Here is a 24,104-nt window from a genome sequence, read left to right as displayed (position 1 = left end):
TTGTCTATGTATCTATGTGTGTGTGTGTGTGTGTGTTAGAGAGAGAGAGAGAGAGAGGTTTTCAAGAATTTGTAGTCACATTAGTACCAGTACGATAAATAAGGCCGTTCCTCTCTGAAAAGGGATTCGTAAGTGAAAGCACATGTCACAGCACTTGAGCGTATTTTCTGCGGAGTGACACTGCACCCCGTGTGTTGGCCTTGTGGCCTGTGACCTCATGCTGTGTACATTTCCGTTCCTGGTGGCATGTTATATCTGCTATTTTTCATTAACTCTGCAGGCCGAGGTAACAGTCAAAGATGAGTGCTGAAATTATGCGTTTCACTGTTACCACTGTATGCATATTAAATCCATTTGAGAGTGGATGAAAGAAGTCCATATTTTAGCCAGCTTTTTGATCTGTATTACAGCGTAAGTTCTTTGTCTCTGTTAGTGTAAAATATATTTCGTGAATTATTGAAGTGCACCTTTAATAGTTCCATTTCACACTTCTCTGACATGTTGTACTGCTTTGGAAATATGTTTAAATCTTGGATATGTCTACGTCAGCCAATAGTATATGCTTGTAATTTTCTCCCTGCCAATATAATTGTGTGTCAAATGCCTGTAATAAAACAGCTGAAGTAAGCCTCCCCTCTGTATTTTAATCTAATATCAAGCTGAGTCTGATTAAACGGTTATAGAAAGTCTGTTTTATGCATCTGAATAATGTTTGTTGGATTTGATGGGAAGCCAGGAAAGAGAGGCTCTAGAAATAACCAGGGGATAAATGACTTACTGCACAGGACTTTCAGTGCTGTAATTCCATAACAATAAACCCAAAGGCCTCCTTATTTGGTGCTGTGTAGTCTGTAGTCTGCAGTTCATGAAAACAGTACTCAAAGCTTTTCAGGTCTGACTGAACAGAGTGTACTTCACATTGTTTCACATGGTTAATCTCTACGTCTGTGCAGCTTCCTTGGCTTTAGAACTCTGAACTCATCTATGATATAATCACAGCCTGCTATTTCAGGAGTCCTATAGTATGTCCAGTAGTCCTATAGTCCTATAGTTTTGTTCAACTTTCACAGTTGGACAAAATACTGTCAGTGTTTTGTTCATCAAAGATCAACTGGAGCAGGAAGCTGCATATTGCTGTGTTATTAGTGTTGTAATTGTCATTAGCAATAGTAGTAGCAGAAGTACTACGAACCACTGATGCAGATATATGTAGTATGTTTATGTGATATTATATACCAAACTTAATATTCACAATGTCTATCCCTCCAGAAAACAGATCACAGTTTAAAATAAAATGACATTTTTAGTTAAGGTGCATGTTACTACAAGTACGCTTCAGGGTGTTGTGTTGTGACTGGTGAATGTCGTCTCTGCCGATGTAATTGTGTTCCACATGTCTGCCAAACGTCTGTCTGAAAGAGCTGAATGAAGTTTCCTGTCTGTATTTTCTGCTCAGTGGCGCTGATCTGAGTGTGATATCTGTATATCGATTCTTAGGAGCTCATTGGTTTTCCTCTCACAGTTATCTGACTCATTCTAGACAAACGCGTTTGGAACATGGCCGTGTCCATCAGCTGCTTTTGTTGATGTGGATGCTGTAACGGCTATGATTGGGTCATGTCATCTGTGGAAATAACAGCCATCTCTCCTGCACAAGGTGGGAGATGCATTAGCGCAGTCTGTCTCTCTGCTCTTCGCAGGCATTAGACTGCCCACTTCCTGAGTGTATTACAAGATGAGCCCACACTGGGGGATGGATGGCTTCGCTTGGCTGGACTAGGCTCAGCTCCACCTGGATCCAAAATGGCAAATGGATTCACTCCAGTGATGGTGCCTCTCACATTCCCACTTGAGGCTTTCGAACAATCTTTCCCTGATGTGCTTGGCCCCTATATACCTCTTAAGGGGATAAAATACCCTGCTTGTAAGAATAAAGTAATCCATTTAAAAGAATCAATTTGAGATAGTTTTCAGTAAAATACTGAATAATAAGCAGGTGTTTGGAATTTAAAAAAATACCCAAACTTGTGTCCTCATTATTGATTGTAGCACCAATCAAGTAATTTTTTGAGGAAGAGGTTGCAGTTTCAAGTAATTGCATGGTTTCCAACTTTTTAAGACTTGTAACAATCTTCTTATGACTAACCAAATAAATGTACCGAAGAAACTAGGCATTTACCAGCCCACTCTTTCTGAGATTCTAAAAAAGAGGGAGGGCATCATGAAACTAGTGTGTACCAACACGGCAGCTATGACTGAAGCAGCGATTTTATCATATATGGTCAAACAGTGACTGTGCAACAGCATTGTACCATACATAGCATCAACTACCGCAGAGATGCTCATAACAACTCACATGAATCAACACGAATCACGTTGCTTTAGGTCAGTTTTATGAAGGAGTATAGTTAAGGACATTAACAGTGCCACTGTATTGTCGTCTGCACATAATTTACACAGTGACACTCCAAGATAATAAACATAAGTAGCTTGCTTATTTTAATAATAATTGTAAAAATATTGTGCTTTCAAATACATTTTCTCCATCAAAAAGGACATTACTCAAGAATGTTTCTGAGTTACATAAGAGAATAGCTTTGTTTGAACATAAATGTAGCTTTTATCTACTCATCTGTAATGCTTCTTGTGTAAAGATTCAATCACTTACTCAAACCACTCTGGACGGCTCTGGTTCTTATAAGCGAATAGCTCTCTGTCGCAGTATTTATTTATATTTATTCATTTAACCTTTATTTATTCAAACTAGGGTCTCAGTGTGTTTTACCTTTGAACAGCATACTCATACTAGTGGTCATTGTTTTTCCATTGTACATTTTTCTTTTGTATTACCGACTGTCAGTCTTACAGTATTGTGAAAGAAAGGGAAAAAATTAAAACTTGCAATACAGGTCAGCTCAGGTCATGCCTGAAGGTCATGCCTTGGGGTGGACAAGACAGCACAGACATAGTTTTTTTTTTCTCTTTTCTTTTTAACATAAATTTACATGATCTGTCCCCCTGTTCCACGGCAGCGGGATGTCTTATCTGTCCTTGCTGCCATGTTGTGTTTAGTGCGGGCCACAGATGGGCCACCCGCACTGCCTCCCCTGCCCTGTGACCTTGCCCAGGCTAGGAGAACAGTGCCACTGGAGCATGTCATTGCGGCCAAACAGATTTATGCCCCAGGATCTGGTGGGGTGATGGAAGCCTCTGGACACCAGAAGATCGCCCCGCTTTTGATTTTTAATTTTTCTCTCTCATATTTCAAGCCTGTTTTTTTTTTTTTTAGAAATTGTACCACTGCATTGCACAGCCTGTGTAGGACGACAGCCAAATTCCAGTTATGTGTAATGTGATGTGTTTGGAAACATTCTGTTAATTATCGTTTTGCTTTTTCTTTCCCTTTTTCCAGGTATTTCAGTAACAAAGAAGACACATACCTGTGAGTATGAACATTTAAATGGTATCTTGTTGGGTAGCATGCTGTAGCTGCATTGTCTGGTTCTCACCTGTGTCTTTGAGGTATGCAGAATATATCCTGCTTTCAGTTCTAAGGAGGGCTGGCATCATGAAATCCTGAGGTGTAAACATGAAAGTAAAAGAAGAGAGCCTTCCCAATACGGCACTTCTGAAAGATTTTTTATGATTAGAATTATAGTCGTTTTTAATCATACATTGTAGAAGCAGGCCCCTGCACACTGTATGTGGCCATGCATCTGGTGCACATTGCGTCTGCGAGGATTCTGAACAGAAAAGGGCAATGAAGCCTGAGAATAAGCCTTCAAAGTGACTCATCCAGGAACTTCCTGCCATTACAATGTCACCTTTGTTTCAGTGATGCTTTTTCAGTGTCCTTTCTTGCTTGTTATGACATAATTACATAAAATTTTGAAATCTTTGCCATTTTATTATGAGTGTCTTTGGAGTGGCGCAGCCAAATGCCAGCTGGTTTGTGGATGCCATTCTTCTGCTGTCTGCGTGGTTTGAAACTTAAAAACAAGGATGTGGTATATATATATTTTTTTGCCCCTACAAGTTCACTTTAGCTCTGAACTATAACTGGGAGGGTTTTGTTAAAACAAACATGCGGAGAATATCAGATAAGCACAATACACAGCAAGTCACACATGTGAGCTTTCACATATCCTGGAAACATGATACAAATTGAAGTGTGAATTGTTTGTGGCTCAGATCTCAGGCTGCACCAGCGGTCCCTAACCATCTGCCCCTGTGCCACATGTGGTCCAGATTATTATTAGATTATTACAAATTGAAGAATGCATGACATACATAAATATACACTGTATATAAAATGTATTCTGTAATGCATACATGTGTGCATAAATAAAGTGGTAGCAACTGATATATGACAGACTCAAAATGCATTCAGAAACTGTAGCCACTGTGTTGTTTGCAAAGTGCATGCTGTGGCTCTGTTGGCAGTGTTTTGATGTGACATAATTTTCTTTTGCTTCTTTTGCTTTTACCTCTTTTACTAAAAAAGAGAATCACATTTTTGATGTTTATGAAGGGAAAGAATCATCCAATTGTGTTATACATTTTGACACATGTACTCATGTACTCTGATCAGACCAGAAATCTAATGGTGTGGTTTGTGCGTATGTGTGCGTGTGCATGCGTGCATGCGTGCGTGCGTGCGCACGCGTGTGTGTGTGTGTGTGTGTGTGTGCACGTGTGGTTTTTGTTGAAGGTAGTGTTTTCTATCTAACCCATTCATCTTTGTTTCAGTGAAAGCCAACAGCACCATCTGTCACATTGTGATCTGATCTTTTTTTTAAATTTTATTTTTTAATTCTGTTTTCTGTAAACTTTATTCGTTCCTCAGGGCAAGTGCCTTTGGCTAGGATAGCTCTTCACTGGAAAAGCAGTCAGCGCATTGCTCAGACAGGAACAGAGCAATACTAAATCAGGTGTACTTTATCTGTGAGCATGTGGTCCCGGTACTTGACAGGAGAACAACACCGACTGACTACAATGAGCTCTGCACAACTTCATCTCCCAGGTCCTAGTTGAGTTGAGGTGTTGTTTACTTAACCTGTAAGATTATATCCAAGGCTTAAGAAAGCATTGAGCTAGTTGCAAGATAACATCTGCAGTAGAACCTGCTGAAAATGATGTGGTTACATTTTCTCAGGCAGAAGCACTGTTGTTTGGCAGGAAACAACTCATATATTGAAATAAACCAAAAGAGTTACAGCATGCTCGCAGAAACAACCAGCTAAACAACAATCAGCAGTTTCATTCGGGAAAGTTCTCTGCACATGCTGATATGGCCGAGGGTAGCTCTCTGTCCAGTGGTTGTTTGAGCATATCCTGTTATGCACAAGTGCCTGTGTCTATAACTGCCTGAAAACCCACATCTGTAAGTTCATGAGCAACCCATAGCAGTTGCAGCCCCCCCCTAAACCCACCACCCAAACAAGTCATTTTCCACAGGGCCATTGGCAATGGTGATGATGCAGTTATTTGTGATTAGACAAAAACTGCCTGTATGCAAACTGCAGTAATTATGCAATGCAATAACCACTCTTCAGGCTGCTAATACTAATACTACTTTTATAAATAATCCTCATTCTCATATAAATGGTGTACTGAACCAGATCAGCTGTGACACATTTACATTTATTCATTTAGCAGACGCTTTTATCCAAAGCGACTTACATAGGTTACAGTTCTTTACAATGTTATCCATTTATACAGCTGGATATTTACTGAGGCAATTGTGGGTTAAGTACCTTGCCCAAGGGTACAGCAGCAGTGTCCCAGCGGGGATCGAACCGGCAACCTTTCGGTTACGAGTCCTGCTCCTTAACCACTATGCTACACTGACACCTAGATTCTTTCAGTGAGAGGGTCTGAATCTGGAGCCCCACATCCATATGATGCTGTTTTCAGGGGGGGCCTTGCTGTGCCCCTATATGCACCCATGTACTCTGACTTTCTTTGGGAAAGGAAGGGAATTGAAAGTACATGTTTGAGGAGTGTGAGTTCAAAGCCACAGGAGGGGACATGACTGCACTGTTTCATTCCAATTATAACAAGCTTGGAAATGCAAATACACAGTGTAAGAAAATCAAAGTAAACCTTGAATTTCTTACAGAAATGGTCTCATTTAAGAGACACGCAGATAGGATGGGGTTCTGGTCTTTGGTCAAGGAATGTTTTTTTTTTTTTGTTTTGTTTTGTTTGGCTTTGTTTTGTATTTTCTGTGGAAAACCAGAAAGTTCAAATGACGTGATACAAGAGGAAGAGTTATTTTACTGAGGTATTAATAATTTAATTTAAATTAATTTGCTCAACAGGCACCATTATATAAATAATACATACTTATACATATCATCTATTTATGCAGCTGGGTATTTACTACAAAAATTTAAGGGTAGAGAGCTTGAACCTTAGCCACTACACCACACTGCTGCCCACATGTGTGGTTAGCTCCAATAATGCTGTGAGACTGTGATGGATTTGGGCCAGGTTTCTGAGTGGTGCTCCAGTTGGATCCACCCGAACCAGGCCAGAGATCATTCCTGGAACGGGGATAGCTGGTTAGGAGCACGTGTGTGCCTCATTTTCCCCACTCTGCTTCCAGATGATTGATTGAGCCTCCCGAACAGCCATGCTGCTTCTCTCAGTATAAATGACGAGGGCGGCTGCACTCTGACAGATCTCAGATCATGTTTTTGGGTGAAAGTTAATTGGGTGAAGCATTCTGTGAAAATAATTCATCCAGCTTTTTCCTCCATGGGCCATCCACAGGAGAGGGGCATAGTGGCTAGGGAGCTGGAGTCACTCAGTTAGGGGTTGGAGTCCTGGGTGGTGCCCTGGCCCTACTGTTTTGCCCTTGAGCGAAGTACTCAGCTTGAATTGTTTCAGTGACTAGCCAGCTGTATAAATGAGAAACATGTAAAAGGGAATGTGTAGAAACTGCCCTGGTTAAGTACATTGGCTTAGCAAAACATAGAAACAATAATAGTGAAATGTGAACTTGTAAAGCAGTGGTTTTTGAAAACCCACTGTAATGTTAGGAGTGGTTCCAAGAGCCATATTCCCCTTACCACAGGCTGTAATTTCTCACTAAGCACATATAAGATTTTGTGTTACATTTTAACTTTCACAACTTCATGGGCTTTATGTTTATATGGTGTTACTATAAAAACATATCACTCCAAAAACTGTTTGACAACTATATTCCATTGAAGAACATTTCGGGGTTGATTTATGAACAAATATCTTTCCAAAAGTAAGCAAATACATTTCAGTAATTGTGTAACTGAAAAAACTACTGCAAGACACATACTGTCTTTATACCACAATACTTACAGAACCATTAAAATGTTTTTTTTTTCTTCAAAAATGTTTGTACTTTTGATATCTTTTGTCATCCTTTATGACTTGTCATTCACTTCTAACCAGTCATTTCCATCTGTTATATTAATCATAAACCATGTACTCAGGAAGTGTCAACCACTGTGGCAGGCGTATCACAATTCTTAGAAGCAATGAATAGATCAAGTTTTTATCTGATTATTTAACAAACCCTATCAGAAAGGTACAATACATTTTTGTTTTCATTTAGAGTGTCACCATATAATAGGTGATTTTTTTTTTTTTTTTTTTTTTTTTTACAAAAGTAGTGGACTTTTTTAACAATTCTGCACTGTAGTTAAGATTATGGAAACAGATCATTTTCAAGGAGGAGCACTGTGCAAATGAACAGCATGCTGTACCCATTAATCTCCACTCATCAGGCAGACATATCGTGGTGGTTCTTGCAGTTTTGGTAGTTAAGAACTGTTCAGAAGCAAAACCATGATAAAGCGTGTCTAGCTTTGTCTCTGTTTCAGAGGAAAGATCTAGTCAGTGATTACCTGTAGTTAATCTTGCTTCTGAGCTTCTTCTTGAAATCAGAAGTCTCATAATATCCCTTTTTTGGGTAAGTAGTTGACTCTTGAAAGATAATTATCGGCATCAGAACATTTTCACAGAGCATGATAAAACACTCTTTTTTCGAATAACATGTACATGTTAAATGTTCTAGTATGCATTTACAATATCTTTGTCGTGACCCTGTCATGCATTTACACTGTGTTCTTAATTCTTTTCTTGATTTAATTATTGTGTGCTGTCATGTAATTATGTAAAAATGGAACACTTCTGGAAAAAAGAGTTATTTTATTAGCAACATTAAGACATAATATAAGACTTACCTTTTTATTACGGATACGGTAAAACCAAATGGGTACCAGGTCTGTTTAGGGCCTACTTGTTCATGTTCATGAGGACTATAACTTTGATTACTCTCAGTTAGCAGCACACAACAATAAACAGGACTATGTGAAACTTAAATACAGGACCATTTTAGGCATTTTATATTGCATCTCTCACAACACTCCGTATGTCTTTCTTGCCTGTATCAGCTCTTCTTGATGCATTTGCGTTCTTTATTGTATAAACATTACATAACAACATTATTTTTCACAACAAATTATACCACATTTGCTACCAAATTGTCAAAGAAAACAATTAAATCAAATATTTTACCCCACAAATACCCAATTGTGTGCACAATTTGGATAAATCTCAGAAACAATGCTTTCATACCAGTCTGGTTCTGATAGGTCCGTCACTGAAACATCATGGCAATAATGATGAGTCTAGTGAGATGGTTGGAAGTTGCCATAGAAGGGAATTCCCATGAGCACTGCCTTGCTTTGTGATATTTACTGAGGTTTGCATCCTGTTTGGTTTTAGGCAGATTACTCAAGATGTGTCATAACTATCCACAGGTGCCATATATGATTGTGTTAAGAACAAATTTGTCTACTTTAAAATGCCACCAGCAGCTCTGTCCATGACAGGAGGAATTTGATAAGAGGTAAAATATTTTTTGCTTGTTGAATGTTTACTAACAACACTTTGTGACAATCTAGCTTATAAAAATGCGCTATGTCAAATAAAATTTGATTGATTGGTTGATTGAATGCCCCTCCCAAAGAAAATGTGTCATCTCATTTATCTCTGCAGATACTGATAGTATAGATTTGTATACAATACAAAATAAATACTGATATAAAATAAATGCCAAACAGCTGTAAATTGCATCAATAGGTAATTATTGATGAATAATGATATCAAACAATGCAAAACAAAAATATACAAATGTATACTAGGTGTAGTAATAATTCACTTCATATTTAAATTATATTGCCAATAAACTATGGCTTTAAATAATGAGTGAATTTAGTGTTAAGCTCAGATAAACTGAGAGAGACACATTTCTGAAGAAACAGCAGCTATCAGTAGATAGAGATTATGTCTTCATAAGACACGTGAGACCGTGTAAGATCCACATACTACCACATAAAAAGTTTTTTTCTACATCCTGAAATTAACATGTTATAGAACGGAGATGAATTGGACTTCCTTTTAAGTAAACGAGAGGACCGCTGCTGATTCAAAGATAGGAAGAATTTATACAGCTATCGCGGCGACCATTTTACATTATTTAATTATAAATTTGACACAGTGACAGTAACAAGCCTCCCGTACATGGCAAAATAAACAGACAGTTTCTTCATGAAAAATGACATAGTTGTTTGGCGGAGAATAAGGTAAATTCAAGGCCGCAGTTTGCAGCTTTCAGGTTCTGGGGGTTAAGACAATCCATTGCATTACTGGCAGACACACTTATCCTGAGCGACTTGCATCAGTTACAGTTTTTTACAATGTTATCCATTTCTACAGCTGGATATTTACAATTCTGGGTAAAGCACTTTGCCCAAGGGTACAGCAGCAGTACCCCAGCAGGGAATTGAACCTGCAACCTTTTGGTTACAAGCCTTGCTCCTTAACCACTGCCGCCCCACATTCTCATTCATGTTCTTGCCAGTCCAGTACTGGGATACCCCCTAGCTACCAATAATATGGTGTTAGCACACACAGTGTTTGCCGAAGAAAGAAATCCTCCAGTGCTCACCATTCCACCATCAGGATGGAAACACACCTGAAGCATTCTTCATTTAGGATGGTAAATTCGTGTGACTCTTTGGTTTTGAATCAAACCATTTACAGAGTCAGAATTTATGCCAGCTGCTGCCAGAAACACTGGTTCTGTTCTATAGGCACGTGGGATGGAAAATAGTATTGCACTGTATATCAAAATGGACAACAAAGATTATTTGATGGCTGGAAATATTATTTGGGTGTAAAAATTTGGATGTAAATTTTGGATGAAAATTGTCCCATGTGTTTTCCTTTAACATAAATTAAAGTGAAATTCAGTAATTGCCATGTAAATCAGTTGGAATGCAGTTTCTACCTGCTGAATTCCACTCAGATATCATCTCCAAGGTTTTTTTTTCCATTTCGGTTTGTGAGTTGGATGGAAAAAATTTTGATTGGCCGCCAAGTCACCTTGCTACATGTGATGTGCCATCAGAGATCTTCTTTCCAATTCCCGGGGAGCAGTGTGGTGCAGTGGTAAGGAACAGGACTTGTAACCAAAAGATTTCTGGTTTGATTCCCCATTCAGGGATCTGTCACTGTACCCAGTCCCAGCGCTATGGGTTTGCTTAGGGGTGCATTACACCCCCAGACGGACCTCAGTGCACTCTTGCATCCCGATTTCATAGTATTTATGACTTTTTGTGCACTCCCGTGGATTGCAGTTGCACCCCTCTGTATTTTCTCCTGGCACCAAGCCTGGTTGTACCCTTGGTCAAGGTACTTAACTTACAATTTTCTCAGTAAATAACCAGCCTTATAAGTTGGTAAAATTGCAATGTACATAAAATGTAATTGTCTCTGGATATAAGAGTACCTGTCAAATAATTTAATGTAATTTAATGTAAAGAGCCAAACCATCTGGCAGTGGCTTGTTGGTGACTGCTACCAAAAACACGTTTGACATGATGTATTTTTGTAATATTCTGCAATTCTTTCATCTTCGCTTGTACTTGAAGATTGTTTTCAGAGAAGAATGGACTTACCTGAAATTAAAGGAAGATGGGCATACTGAGAGGAGCTGAGGGAAATGATGATTTAGGAAAAAAATCCTTCAGATCTGAAGACAAAAACTTTTTGCTTAGAAAGTCCTTCAAATTGTACAAATACATGTTTTTGATTAAGAAAACCTTCAAATTGTAGAAAATAGAACAGAAAGGGTCTCAAAAGCTCTGCTCAACCTCAATTACACAAAGTCTTAAGACCTAAACAAATCCAGAAGTAATAAGTAATAAAACATTTAAACAAGATTGAATTGAAAGGAATTGAACAGTTTTTGAAATTATCATTTATGAAACCCCTCTGCCCCCCCATCCAAACATACACTATATGGACAAAAGTATTTGGCCACACCTGTTTTTCAGGGTTTGGGCTAGACCCCTTATCTCCAGTGAAGGGCAATCTTAATGCTTCAGCATACCAAGACATTTTGGACAATGCTATGTTTCCAACTTTGTGGCAACAGTTTGGGGAAGGCCCTTTTCTATTCCAACATGACTGTGCCCCAGTGCACAAAGCAAGGACTATAAAGACATGGTTTGATGAGTTCGGTGTGGCAGAACTTGACTGGCCCGCACAGAGCCCTGACCTCAACCCCATTGAGCACCGTTGGGATGAACTGGAACGGAGATTGTGAGCCAGGCCTTCTCGTCCAACATCAGTGCCTGACCTCATAAATGCTCTACAGAATGAGTGGGCACAAATTTGCACAGAAACACTCCAAAATCTTGTGGAAAGCCTTCCAAGAAGAGTGGAAGCTGTTAGTGATAGTGTATTTTACTGTAGGTTCCAACCATCTCTTTTGAATATTACCTATAGACTGTAGTTGTGCCATTAACTGGCTTTGGATTATTATTAGAAAAAGAATAGACCCCAGTGTGACATACTTGTGGTCTGTGGTTCCGGCGTGTTGTTACTGTGACGTTAGGCTTTTTAACTTTTTATTATTATGGACCCACACTATACATATATCATCCGGCAATACTGATCTTTATATAAACTGGATGGCTCCTTTTTTTCCACAGAGCCCACTGTGTCACCAAATATACATACAATAAACATCAGGGAATCCATGCTGTATATGCATAGCTTTGATCAAAAAAATGCCTACTGCCTCCTGTGTGTCATTGCTCTGGAGGGATGTGATTGACAAGGCTGGTTTTAATTATTGGTTCATGTAAGCATGGGAGAAGGAATCCAGTTGTGAACATCTATTTCCAGTCTATAATAATCTATAATACTTGATGGCCTCTAGCGGATGTTGGCCCGGTGCAGTGCATCTCTGTTCTGAAGCCCATTCTTAGACAGATGACACATATTGAGCCGGTGGACTATTTGTTTGTTTGTGTTGGAAACGTGCTGGAAAAGAAGTGGCAGCTGTAGCCATCAGTGGAGAGGCTTCTGTGTGTCCCAGAAGAGGCCATTCGGGCCAGGGGGGGTGGGGGTGCATCGATCCAGGTCCGACTTTCATGAACCAGAGCTCTGCTCAGACTCCTGGGGCCGTCTGGGAGCAAGACCGAGCCTCAGAACCCATCTGTCTTCTTTGTGAACAGAACCTGGAACTGACCTGAAAAAAGGATTACGTTTAACATGAAAATAAATAGAAAGACACTCTTGGCCATGTTCCTGGAACCCCTTTAAAAATACCTGTATATTGAATAGCTGTCCCTTATAATAGCTGTAGAAATGCCTGTGGTGAACTGAGTCACCTGATTGAGATGTGAAACATGAAATGGTGAAATGTGGGGGATGGGATTAAACATTTTTTTTATCTTAAGTGTTAGAGAATTATTTCATAACTTGCTCCAATTTATCGGCTGAATGAGATCATTACAAGAGAAACGGGGCTGGCATGTTTGTGGGTAATCTAACCTTGTAAGGATTTATGAGCGTTAATCATTCTGTATACTGCCAATTTAACAGGCATAATGTGTCCCTGTTGCTGTTTCATTTCACTTGGCAACAGACACATTCCTGTGAAATAGCCTGTGGCAATAAATGCCTTCTGTATGTAGTTATTTACTCAGCGCTGGTGTGAAGGTGCTTAATCGTGTTATTGTCTTGATTCAGTACGGTGGGGATTTGCCAGTTGTACTCTTATGGGGAGTTAATAAAGTGTATTGTTAGCTTCTGCAGCTAATGAAGTTCACACAGCTTGATTCTGAACAGAAAAGGAGTGTGGGAGGTTATAGATTGAACGGTGATATTCCAGGGAGAACAGCAACTCTACAGGCAATTCAGGTGCCATCAAGCTTACCACAGCTATTACGACAACCCACAATACATCAACAGTGTGATGTGGACAACATTAAAAGTTAGATTATTATGAATGTCATAGTTAAGCAGAAAGGACAAAAGAATTAAATGACATATGGCTACATTTTAAACATATAGTACATTTTGAAAAGCATGTACAGTGGGGAAAAACTGTGTAAATTGTTAGTGTTCTGTGGAATTGTTCTGTGGATCTCTCCACTGCTCGAATTGTTAATGCATCTTTAATAGCATGTTAATAAAACATTTATATTCTCTTGTAGCCAACATCCAAAGTAAATATACATTTTAAGTGTTTCCTAAAAAAAAAAAATCAATTCACAGAATCTTCAGGAAGTGTCTCTGAAAGGCATGGAAATGTAACATCATGAGCATTCTTTCCTAAAGCCTTATGCTTTACAGCATAAGTACCAGGGACCACAAACACAAATTTGTCCTGAGCCTCAAATTACACTTACTGTAGCACCACTTAACTGAAATTGGGCCACATTCAAATTTTATCAATAAATTGTTTCTTCCTTGTTCCTTTGTTTGCTTTCGTGAAAAGAATATTTTCTGTTAAGGTGTTTTGGTTTTAATCCGTAAGAAATTGCCATCTTCTTTGGGAAATGGGTCAGAATAATCACAACAGTGATGCATGTGGAGGGTCAGTTATGAAAGGCATCAAAAGAACTCTGTATTTGTCATACTCTGGATAAACCAGTCTAAGAGCCCTTTCTTCCTCCCTCAGACAATATGGCAGGACCTCGTTTTTCACCAACAATGAAATGTTGAACCTGGCTTTTTTTCTTGTGGGAATTGCCATTGCTACGTAATTGTGTGTATGTGTGTGTGTGTGTGTGTGTGTGTGTGTGTGTGTGTGTGTGTGTGTGTGTGTGTGTATGTGTGTGTGTGTGTGTGTGTGTGTGTGTGTGTGTGTGTGTGTGTGTGTGTATGTGTGTGTGTGTGTGTGTGTGTGTGTGTGTGTGTGTGTATGTGTGTGTGTGTGTGTGTGTGTGTGTGTGTGTGTGTGTGTGTGTGGCGGGGGGGGGATGCTGCTTTGCATATTTTGTTCTGTCGGGTGACCATTGTGTTTATCTTCCCTGGAAATGGCAAGGTCCTAGCAGTGTGAAGTGGTGACGGTCACCATCTTTCACTGTCCCTGCGTGGTGTCAGAACAAGAAGAGTGCGGTTAACGAAAGTTTGACAACATGACGATTAAAAGGCAGTTGTGCCACTGAATAGTGCTGTCAAACTCAGAACACAGCACAGGACAGGGTATGCAACACAAACTAATGCTGAGGCATTGTGTAGCTTGTGAAAGAACAGTTAATTGAAAATAACTACATGGTAGACATTTTTGGCAAAATTTCCAGCTTCAGTCAGGCTCCCTGACCAAACCAATCTGGGTGGAAAGCATTCATTTCAACCAAAAATAATCATCATCATCACCATCATCACCACAACAGTGGCTGTATGAACCGCTGCCAAGCACTTATTTGTACTGCGTTGTACAGTCTTGTAAAATGTTCAGCTTGCTGTATATCACATGGTTTTGTCACGTTGTTGTGATGTCTAGAACGTCTTCCATATGCTGCACGGTATTTGTCCTGATGTAGGCTTCCTGCTCGGCACTGACTTTTGCGGGCAGTGTAGGGCTCTGTCCTCTGCATCCTCACACAATTGAAAGTCACTTGTTGTGAAGCGTTTGTCATGCCAGGGAACACAAGCAGGTGATGTGGACAAGGACGCTGTGCTTTGATGAGGCTGCTAAAAAACGACCGATCCGTTCTAGTAGACTTCCTCTACAGACTGGTCACCTTACTTGTGTGTGTGTGTGTGTGTGTGTGTGTGTGTGTGTGTGTGAGGGCGGGGTAGGGGAACAGGGCTGAGGAGGTGCAGATGGGATACTCGTCATGCGGTTGGATGGGGCGGCCTTGCACACGCACTGTCACTCCCGAGTTTTTCTACGCTTCATCACTTTCCCGGGCTGTGCTTGTGTCAAACAAAAGACAGGATATTGATGTCAGCGCTGGACGATGCGTTTGATTCATCTAGCGCAACACAAAACGGAGGTCAGTGAGCACCTCCAGACATTATTCTGAATAACATAGCCTGAGAGGGGTTTCAGGTGTTTGCCGTAATGGCACAAGATTCACTCCATCGTTATCTTCCTCTCTGCAGTGGAAAACTTACCTGCAGCTCACCCTTACTCCCCTGCATGGGCTGTTAGCAGTACAATAACACTCCGCTCATCTGAGAAGCATTTTGAAAGTGTGACAGATGATTGAAATCTCTATTAAGTATTTAATATTCAACACTTCTCCCATATTCTGCTTATACAAATAATTGTTATTATATTAACAGAGAACTGGGCGACTGTTTAGAATACACCTGACTGTTTGGTGATGTTACCCTAAGACCAGTGATGTCCTCTACATGAACAATTGCATTGTCATTGAAGGTTTCTCTATGAGAGTCAATAAGTCTAAAGTAACAACAGTCATTGCGTATGGTTTACATAGTTACATAATTAACATCACAACTTGATTAATAAAGCATTCAGATGTAAAAGAATTAAATACACCCTACAAAGTCAGCGATTTCAAAAGTGATATGTCACTTGGAATGTGAGAGTTGATTTCCCTAAATGTCAGCAACTAAGACTGAGAGAAGAGTTCAACACACACGCACACGCACAGGCACACACACACACACACACACACACACACACACACACACGCAAACACACAGGTTATATCACATACACACAATGAAAATGTGTTTGAGTACAGGAGCCATATGACTTGCATGTCAGAACATTGAACTGTCAGCAAATTCTGTATGTAAACCATTTGAAAATGACAATAGCTGTTTTTTGACTACTGCATGATTATTGGAAGGGAAAGCTGAATGTGAATGGATATGTCCTGTAGAGTACAGGGGGGGGGGGGGGGACTGGGCCTATAAAATGCAATCTGTGGTCTGATACTTCATGTGACAGTTTGGAGGGGACGTATGTCCCTTATGTGACCAGGTCAATAATCCAGTATGGAAGTCAACAACTTTGAGCAAAGGGTGAAGCCATGTGATGCTTTAGGTACACAGAGCACGAGTCCCGTCTGTAAGGACACAGAGACACAAAGATGGTAATTAGTAAAGCCATAGAAAAAAAAGACTCATTCTCTCTCCTCCTACTCTCTCTCCCCATCTTCTTACCTTCTCTCCCTCATATTCTCTTTCCTTCTTTCTATCTCTGTTTTTCATATTTCTTTGTACCCTACAAAGCTCATAATTATGCCATGACTCATGATTTTGCACACGGGTGCATGCCTGTCTCACAAAGGAAGTGCATACTCCACCATTTCTTCACAGTCAAGTCTAATAATCTGCCATGAATGGAGTCAGACAATGCTGTGTCCCTGCAGACAGGCAGGCAGGCAAGTTCCCCTCGCTTTAGGTGGCACCAGGAAATAGTTCCCAAACACTACCAGAGAGCACGGGAGAAAAAAGGGGCACACGATATTTTATTGTTGGCGTTGCCGCTGTTAAGAGTCTATGGATAATGGGTGCACACATTTACACACCTCAGCATTGTAGAGTCTGAAACATCAAAGAGGAGATCAGATGCAGTATCACATCTGCTGCAAATCTCTAAGAAAAAAAAAATGCAGACAGAGGGGGAGAGGCGCTTTTCTCTGTGGTATGTCTCCATCCACACCTCTTTTTTTTTTTTTTTTTTACACGTTCGTGGTTCCTGTTGAAAGCTCCTCCAGCGTAATTAGCGTGTGGCTAAATTGGCGTCCGGTGTGATTAAGTGGCGACTTCCCCTAATGAGGTGGAGCTTGTCTGGAGCTTGGCTCACTTGAACGATCACCTTCATCTCTCACCTGATGTTAGTCATTAGAGCTCTTGTGTGAACACTTTTAATCGGTGCAGTTGTGTTTGTTTTTGTGACTAAAGACACCTCTGCTGGCTGAAATTTGTCTTTGCATTTATTTTCAAGGCCTGCTTGTTGTATTAATTAAAGCAAACATACTCCATGTGCTTCACTGGGGTGTCAAGTTTTAAATAAAGTAGGCTACTGGTCTGTGTTATTTTAATCAGTTTTTTTTTCCAGTTTTGTTTGCTATGTTGTGGATATTCTCTGTGTTCCTGAGGGACTGATGATAGATTTCTATGAATGATTTGAAATTCTTCTTCTTATTATTATTATTACATTTTCCCCTTCGTTCATGATTATTAAACTATATCCTTTGTCTGAAGCTAAACAAACTGGCAACAGAAACAGCATGGTTCCTGTCTGTTTTGTGTGTTTGTCTCCCATGTTGCATGACAAAACGGTGTCTCTATGTGACGTACAACGTCTCAATGCAGCCACATGTAAAGGTGGTATGTTTTATCATTGTCTTTTTGTGTCTGATGTCTCACTTCAGCTGCTGTGCCTACACGGGCAAAGTTGTCTGTTAAAACACTTGATAATATTATCATCCATAGTATTATTTAGCAATAACAAGGCAAGGTGAATTTTTACAATATTCAACTGTGAAATGAAGGCATGGGTCCGCAGACACACATCTATTACACACATTGAGGCTGCTGTGTACAAAGGACCTGACCGTAAGCCTATTCAGTCTCTGTGGGCAGTATGTATTAAAGTTGCATTGGAGCTCATCTTCTGCTACTTTCTGAGTATGCGTATACTCGGGAGTGTCAGGACGATACATCTTGGATGCTTTCACTCCGTAACATTTTTTTCTACTTATCCCTTGATCCCACTAAAACAGGAAAACTAGTTCTGCCATTCAAAAACCATAGCTCTTCCATTTCAAGCCTGAAGTTCTGCATTTGTTCATCAACTTTTTCAAGAATCAACAGAGTCCTTGTAAGAAAAAACAACACAATAGTTGTACCATATCCTCATATTCCTTGTGCACTTCCCTCAAGTGCAAAAGATTTCCTGCCACCTGATTGGTGTTTCGTTGCTCAGAGAGTGAGTAATCTCTGTATTTCAGCTCCATGTGATTTTACTGTATGTTCCAGATGTGTGAAAGAATGAGATGTGGTCTGATATTATGTTGGATTACTGGATCAAAGTCAATACAGAGGAAAGTGAGCAGCGTTATCATGTGACTGTATGTTTTGCTTAAAGATGAGCACTATTCTCACGTGAAATTCATGTGAAAATGGGAGCAGGGCCTTAAACTTACATTACTTATATTTTGAAAAAATTATGCATAAATGGTGGTTTCATCTGCTATTGTGGACTTGGCAATTGGCTGTAAATTGAGGTGTTAGATACAATTTTCACACATCTCTGTTTTTGGATTCCGTGATGGTATTCACTCACTGCAGTTACCCTGAGATGACAAATCTGGCAAATGTTGGGGGAAATCTCACTCTGACTCTGCATATAATATGCTAGAATTGTTATTTTCCTGTTTTATTTTTGCTGATGTTCCTGTTTTCTGGGTTTTCTGTGAAGATGTTTGTGACAAAGTATGTTTTATTTGTATTTCTGCAAAAAGCGTAAAACTTATTTATGGCCAGTTGTTTTCTGGAAAAAAAATTCTAAGATTATTTCTCAGAAGGAGAATATGGATTGATTGTTTTTTTTTCTTATTTCAAGAAATTAAAAACTTAATTGAGTCAAGAAAGACTCATTTTACAATTATATACAATGCAATATAAAATGGACAAGATCAATGCTTACTGTTTGGTTCTTGTATTAAGGTTGAAGATTGTTTATGTTTTGAAAAACATGGGCCGCATAACATTTCCCAGAATGGGGATAAAAAAATTCAAGACTCTAAGCAGGCTCTGATTACTCTTATTTTCAATAATGTTGTACACTGAATTTCGGAGTAAATTACTTACTGTTACCTCAGTACTGTGCCACACAATCTGCACAACAGAATGGCTACCTAATTTGTTTATTTTTATAAATATAATAATAATATTTCAGCCTAATTTGTCTGAAATAATTATGTTATTCTCTGTTATCTAATCTCAGAAACTCTACCCCCGTTTCTGTACAATATATAATATTATTATGTGGTTATGTTGATTTACACTTACTTTGGGCGTTGTAGATGGACTGGAGATGGAAAGAGAGCGAAAGGGGGAGGTCGAGGTGGAGAGAAAGGGAGGGAGAGAGATATTGGGGGAGGGTGGCAGATGATCTGGAGCTCCAGGGGAAGTGCGTGGGGCCTTTTGTATGGGCCTGTCAAGCTAGGGGCGCCTGGAGGTCTCAGAAGCTGGAATAGCTAGGGGCCGTCCTGCTCGCCAGTGCCGTCGGTAAAGAGTTCCCAAGCTCCCCCCTGGTTGATGTATTCATCCCTCCTTTGTTGTCGGCGCTTTGAGCATCGGCGCTCCGGGCGAACGCAAGGGGGTGAATTTGTGAAGGGCAGCGGAATACATGGGGCGACCGTGCCGAGCGTTTGCGGTGGGCCAGGAGACCCTGGAGCTGGTGGTTCTGTGTTTATGCTCAGAGGCAGAGATACAGGAACCAGATCAGGGCAAGCCTCACAGCTTTGACTTGTGCTGGTCGCTGGTTCTGTCTGCATGCTTTGATGTTTCACTTTTTTTTCTAATGGATCGGTGCAAATAATGTGTGACAGCAATCAGTTTAGTTTTGATTTTTTATTAGATATGAAGTATACAATATAGGAATAGCCAAAAAATTGGACTTAGTAAAGCATCTTATTACATGCCATTATTGGCCTAAACATTACAAATCTAAAAATGTCTTACACTACTCACCTCATACGACACATAAGTCACAGAGTAAATTCACAGGTTTTTAAGACGTGTGCTACTTGGTATTAGAAAGATTTGGTTCATTTCTGTTAGCAGATATGTGATTTCTTTATGGTATTGTAGGTACGATTCAGTATTGCTGAAGTAGTAGGGGTCAGCGATGATTCTCTAGTTGAAGTAACAGTATTACAGTGTATATTCCAATAATAAATAGAAGCTTTAAAGTATAAAGTGCAAGTGAATGAGGCCATATCATTGATGTTGTTTTTTTCACAGAAGAAATTTCTGAAGCAGTTCTCCAACATTATGTTCTCGCCGGCATTCTCGATCAGATTGCTCTGTCCTCGTGCACCTTCAGCCAGCGCGAACTTAAAGGTGCTGTGAAAGACTAAAAGTGGGCCAAGTATCAAAGCCTCCCGCTGACCTACCTTGTGCAAAAGGTTTTCGGGAAACAAAGTTCTGACAGGTCTCCTCCTCGGTGGACCGGCGTTACAAATGCGAGACGGAAGCGGGAGGAGCGGCGCGCGTGATGAATCGCCGCGCCGAGATGATGGCATCCTCATAAGTCAAGACTAAACGAGTGCAGAGCACGCCGAAAGGCTTCCGCCTGGCATCGCGGGGAAGAAAAAAACGCGTGGTGGCCTGGGCCCCAGCAAAGGAGGAGAGAGCGAGACGGAGAGCGCGTGCGCGCGCGCGCATGTGTGTGTGTATGTGTGTTGGATAGCCTGAAGATCCCCCTCAATCTTGCACAGAAGGTACTCCCCGTGGTGAGACGGGTGTTTTTTATAGCACAAAGATCCCGGAAAAGTTATTTCACTCTCTGACAGGCCTGGTGTTAATAATGACCGTAATATACTGAGGGATAACGGGTAAGCCACTCCGGGATTCTGTTCAAACTTAATTTAACAAAGGAGGACTTAAAAGCTCTGTAAATCAAAGTGGGCCTCGCTCAGCTGAGAAGTGATCTTTGCGCCGGTACGGCAGAAGAAGGAATTTGTGTTCTGTTATTGATTGGTGCAGCTGTGAGACCTGAGGGTAGTGTAAATAAGTATTCTCCTCTGTGTCTCACCTCAAACATATGAAGAAAACAATTTTCCCTCTCATTGAAGTGCTTTCTCTGTTTATAAGGCTGAGGAATACTGGCAAACATTTCACCAAGTCAACATCAACTTTTTTTCCCCCCTCTCTTTTTTTGCTGTCTTGGGATAGCTTTTTCTTGGTGTGACACAGGCATGACTCAAACAATGGCCTACCTTTCCAACATGTTCATTCTGTCAAATGTAAATACAGATATTAATAAACTTATGTAACTGGAGTTCTCCTCACTTACTGAGCTGAAGCCAGGTTAACTATTTTTGGTTTCCATACTACTTTCTTCTATTACTTCTGACATGGAGCCGTGGTGGCAAAGTTGGAGGAGAGAGTGTGTAGGATTCGTGTTGGGCAATGCATCACAAGCTATAGGGGGCCTTACCTTGCATGCTCTACAGTAATGAAGATCATTTATTAACTTCCTGCAAAAGGCCACAGTCTCCCGCTGCCCTTTTCAGCAGCAGACGTGACTCTTACCAGAGTCAAAACAAAAAAATGTAATCACGTTTTTTCCCCCCCTCAACAAAAGACTGGGCAAGTACAGACACGCTGCGTGAGTAATAAGCAACCACATTATCAATTGTTCATACCTGGTTATTATGACCGTAATTATTACAGTGAAAATGACCCGCCCTATTTCATTCAAAGAGCATGTAGCCTTGTGGCAGGCCCCCTAATCACGTTGTTTCTCTGAATGATGTATCAGGTTGTCGGGTAAAGGGGGAGGGGAGGTGGTTGGCAGTTAATTAGAATTCAGATGGTTCTGTTTCACAAGAGCATCTCTCTGTGAGTCCAGCTAAGCCTATTGCACGGTCTGAGTGGATAGTCTTTGCAAAGCTGGCTGTCTTGTTTCCCAGCTCCTATCCTCTCCTCTGAGGCCATACATTGTTGAGGACAGATTGCTGTGAATGAGTGTGAAGCCATGCGTGCGGAAATTGCAAAATTCAATAAATAAGCATCAGATGATATGGTGGGAATTTTTGTTTTGATCTCAAAGCATTGATTGGTGTATCGAGCTTATATAAAGGCTTATGCCTGGCCCTATAATGCCATTAATGGTGTATGTTTATGTGATTTGATCTACGCACATTTATTGTGTGTGGCTTGTTGAAAAATCTGACATTGTTTTAAATCATTGGTTGTTGCATTCACTAAAACTGTTTTGATCCTTCCTCATATAATTAGAGTAGAATGTATAGCCTTCTGTTCCTCAGAGGTTCTTATCATGTTGTACATCTGAGAGACACACATTTGCCTTCCTCCTTTTAATCTACAAAGCAACGGCCCAGAGACAATGCAATTGCCCTGACACTCCAGCTCTATTAAATCTAACAAGACAGTAACAACACTGACCACAACAACAACCAAATAGCCCCAAAGGGAAACTTGTGTTTTCAATTACAGGATTCATAAGAGGAGTTTTGCTGCTTATCAAATTGTTTCCAGGCTAATCTCTCCATCATATACCTTGAGCGATCTACCTTTCATTAGGGACAGCTGTTTTAGTGAGGTTAAGGATGAATATCTGAATGTAACCTTCTTAAAACCTATTAATTATGTAGGCATTTTGTCTATCAAACCCTGTGGAGAGGTCTTTGAACCTGACTCTTGAATCTGGCCCATTGCTTCTGCTTTCTTTAGTTTTTTTCCTTTTTGCACTTCCTCCAGGGTCCTCTGGCAGGGCTGTGCTCTGGCGCAGTAATCTTGTAAGTGAACTAATTAAAAGATGCCCTTGATTGGAGATACTGGGTTGTGAATTATTCAATCTGCCAGGGGTTGACTGAGCTTTTGGTCAGGAAGTGTATGCACACTGTCAGCCTGATTAAACTACAGAGACAGAGCACTATACACACAGTCTAGGCCCATCACCTCTGAAGTGCAATCAAATAGCAATTAGAATGCCTTTTAGGTAGATTGTCATTGTTTGATTGATTGATGAAGCGTGGTTCTCGAGACCAGTGGTAAAATTCTGGAATTGAGTCAGTCTGCTGTATTTGGGTGCTTCCAAAACAGTCACTTTATTTGTTTCTTGCTCCATTTCTTACACAATGGAAAATTATATCAGCTTGAAGCTGAGAGGGACCCCAAAGCGAAAACTAGCACACACACACACACACACACACACACACACACACACACACACACACACACACACACACACACACAAGCAATTGTCAAGCAACTATATGCACGACTATACACACACAGCAATGTCTCTATGCACATTGCTGGGCTCAGACAGTTATATGCCTGCTGTTGGAGATGCAGGTCTCATGTTGTTCAGAGGTCAGCATGCTGCTGTGTTTTTCCTTTTAGGGCCAGTGGTAGACCAGCTCATGTTTATAACTCGTAAGTGGAATTGTCTGTCGTGTTTTCTGCCATCCTTTTCCCTCGGTTGTTGTGTAAATGTGTCTCAGTGTAAGCGCTGGTTTGATCTGCCCCAGGGCGACACATTTGGAAACAGCTGGGCAGTTGTTAGTGGGGTGTAGTGCTGTTCAGACTGTCAGTCTTTCTGTGTTAGCAGCACAATCTGAGCTTTTTCTCTGTGCAGTGGCAACTTTGAACCCTGGCCCTACTGATGCAGCTACTACATACCGACTGACTGGCTGATTGTTATTATTATTATTATTATTATTATTATTATTATCATTGGTTATTGGTGTTGTTATTAATGTTGTAGTATCAGCAAAAGTAGTAGTAGCAGTGTCACTAGTAGAGTAATTTTGCAATGGTGGGATGCAATGTTTGATTGTTTACAACAAATAGAAGCTGTGTATGTAGTAACTATTGGAAAATTCTTTTAAAAGCTCTTTATTTTACCTTCCTCCTGTTTTCCTTGGGAAAAAAAAGATATACCTGGTGTTGTCTGCTTGATTTATTGAAGTCTTATGCGAGAGGAAGCCTCAGGAAATTGCTTAAAATGGCTTTAAATTGGTTTATGATTGTCTTGTATAGGCTGGAGCCGCTGCGATTTGATA

Source organism: Megalops cyprinoides, chromosome 8 (assembly GCF_013368585.1).
Source record: "Megalops cyprinoides isolate fMegCyp1 chromosome 8, fMegCyp1.pri, whole genome shotgun sequence".
NCBI classification, from domain to species: Eukaryota; Metazoa; Chordata; class Actinopteri; order Elopiformes; family Megalopidae; genus Megalops; species Megalops cyprinoides.
Note: the sequence above shows the minus strand (reverse complement) of the source record.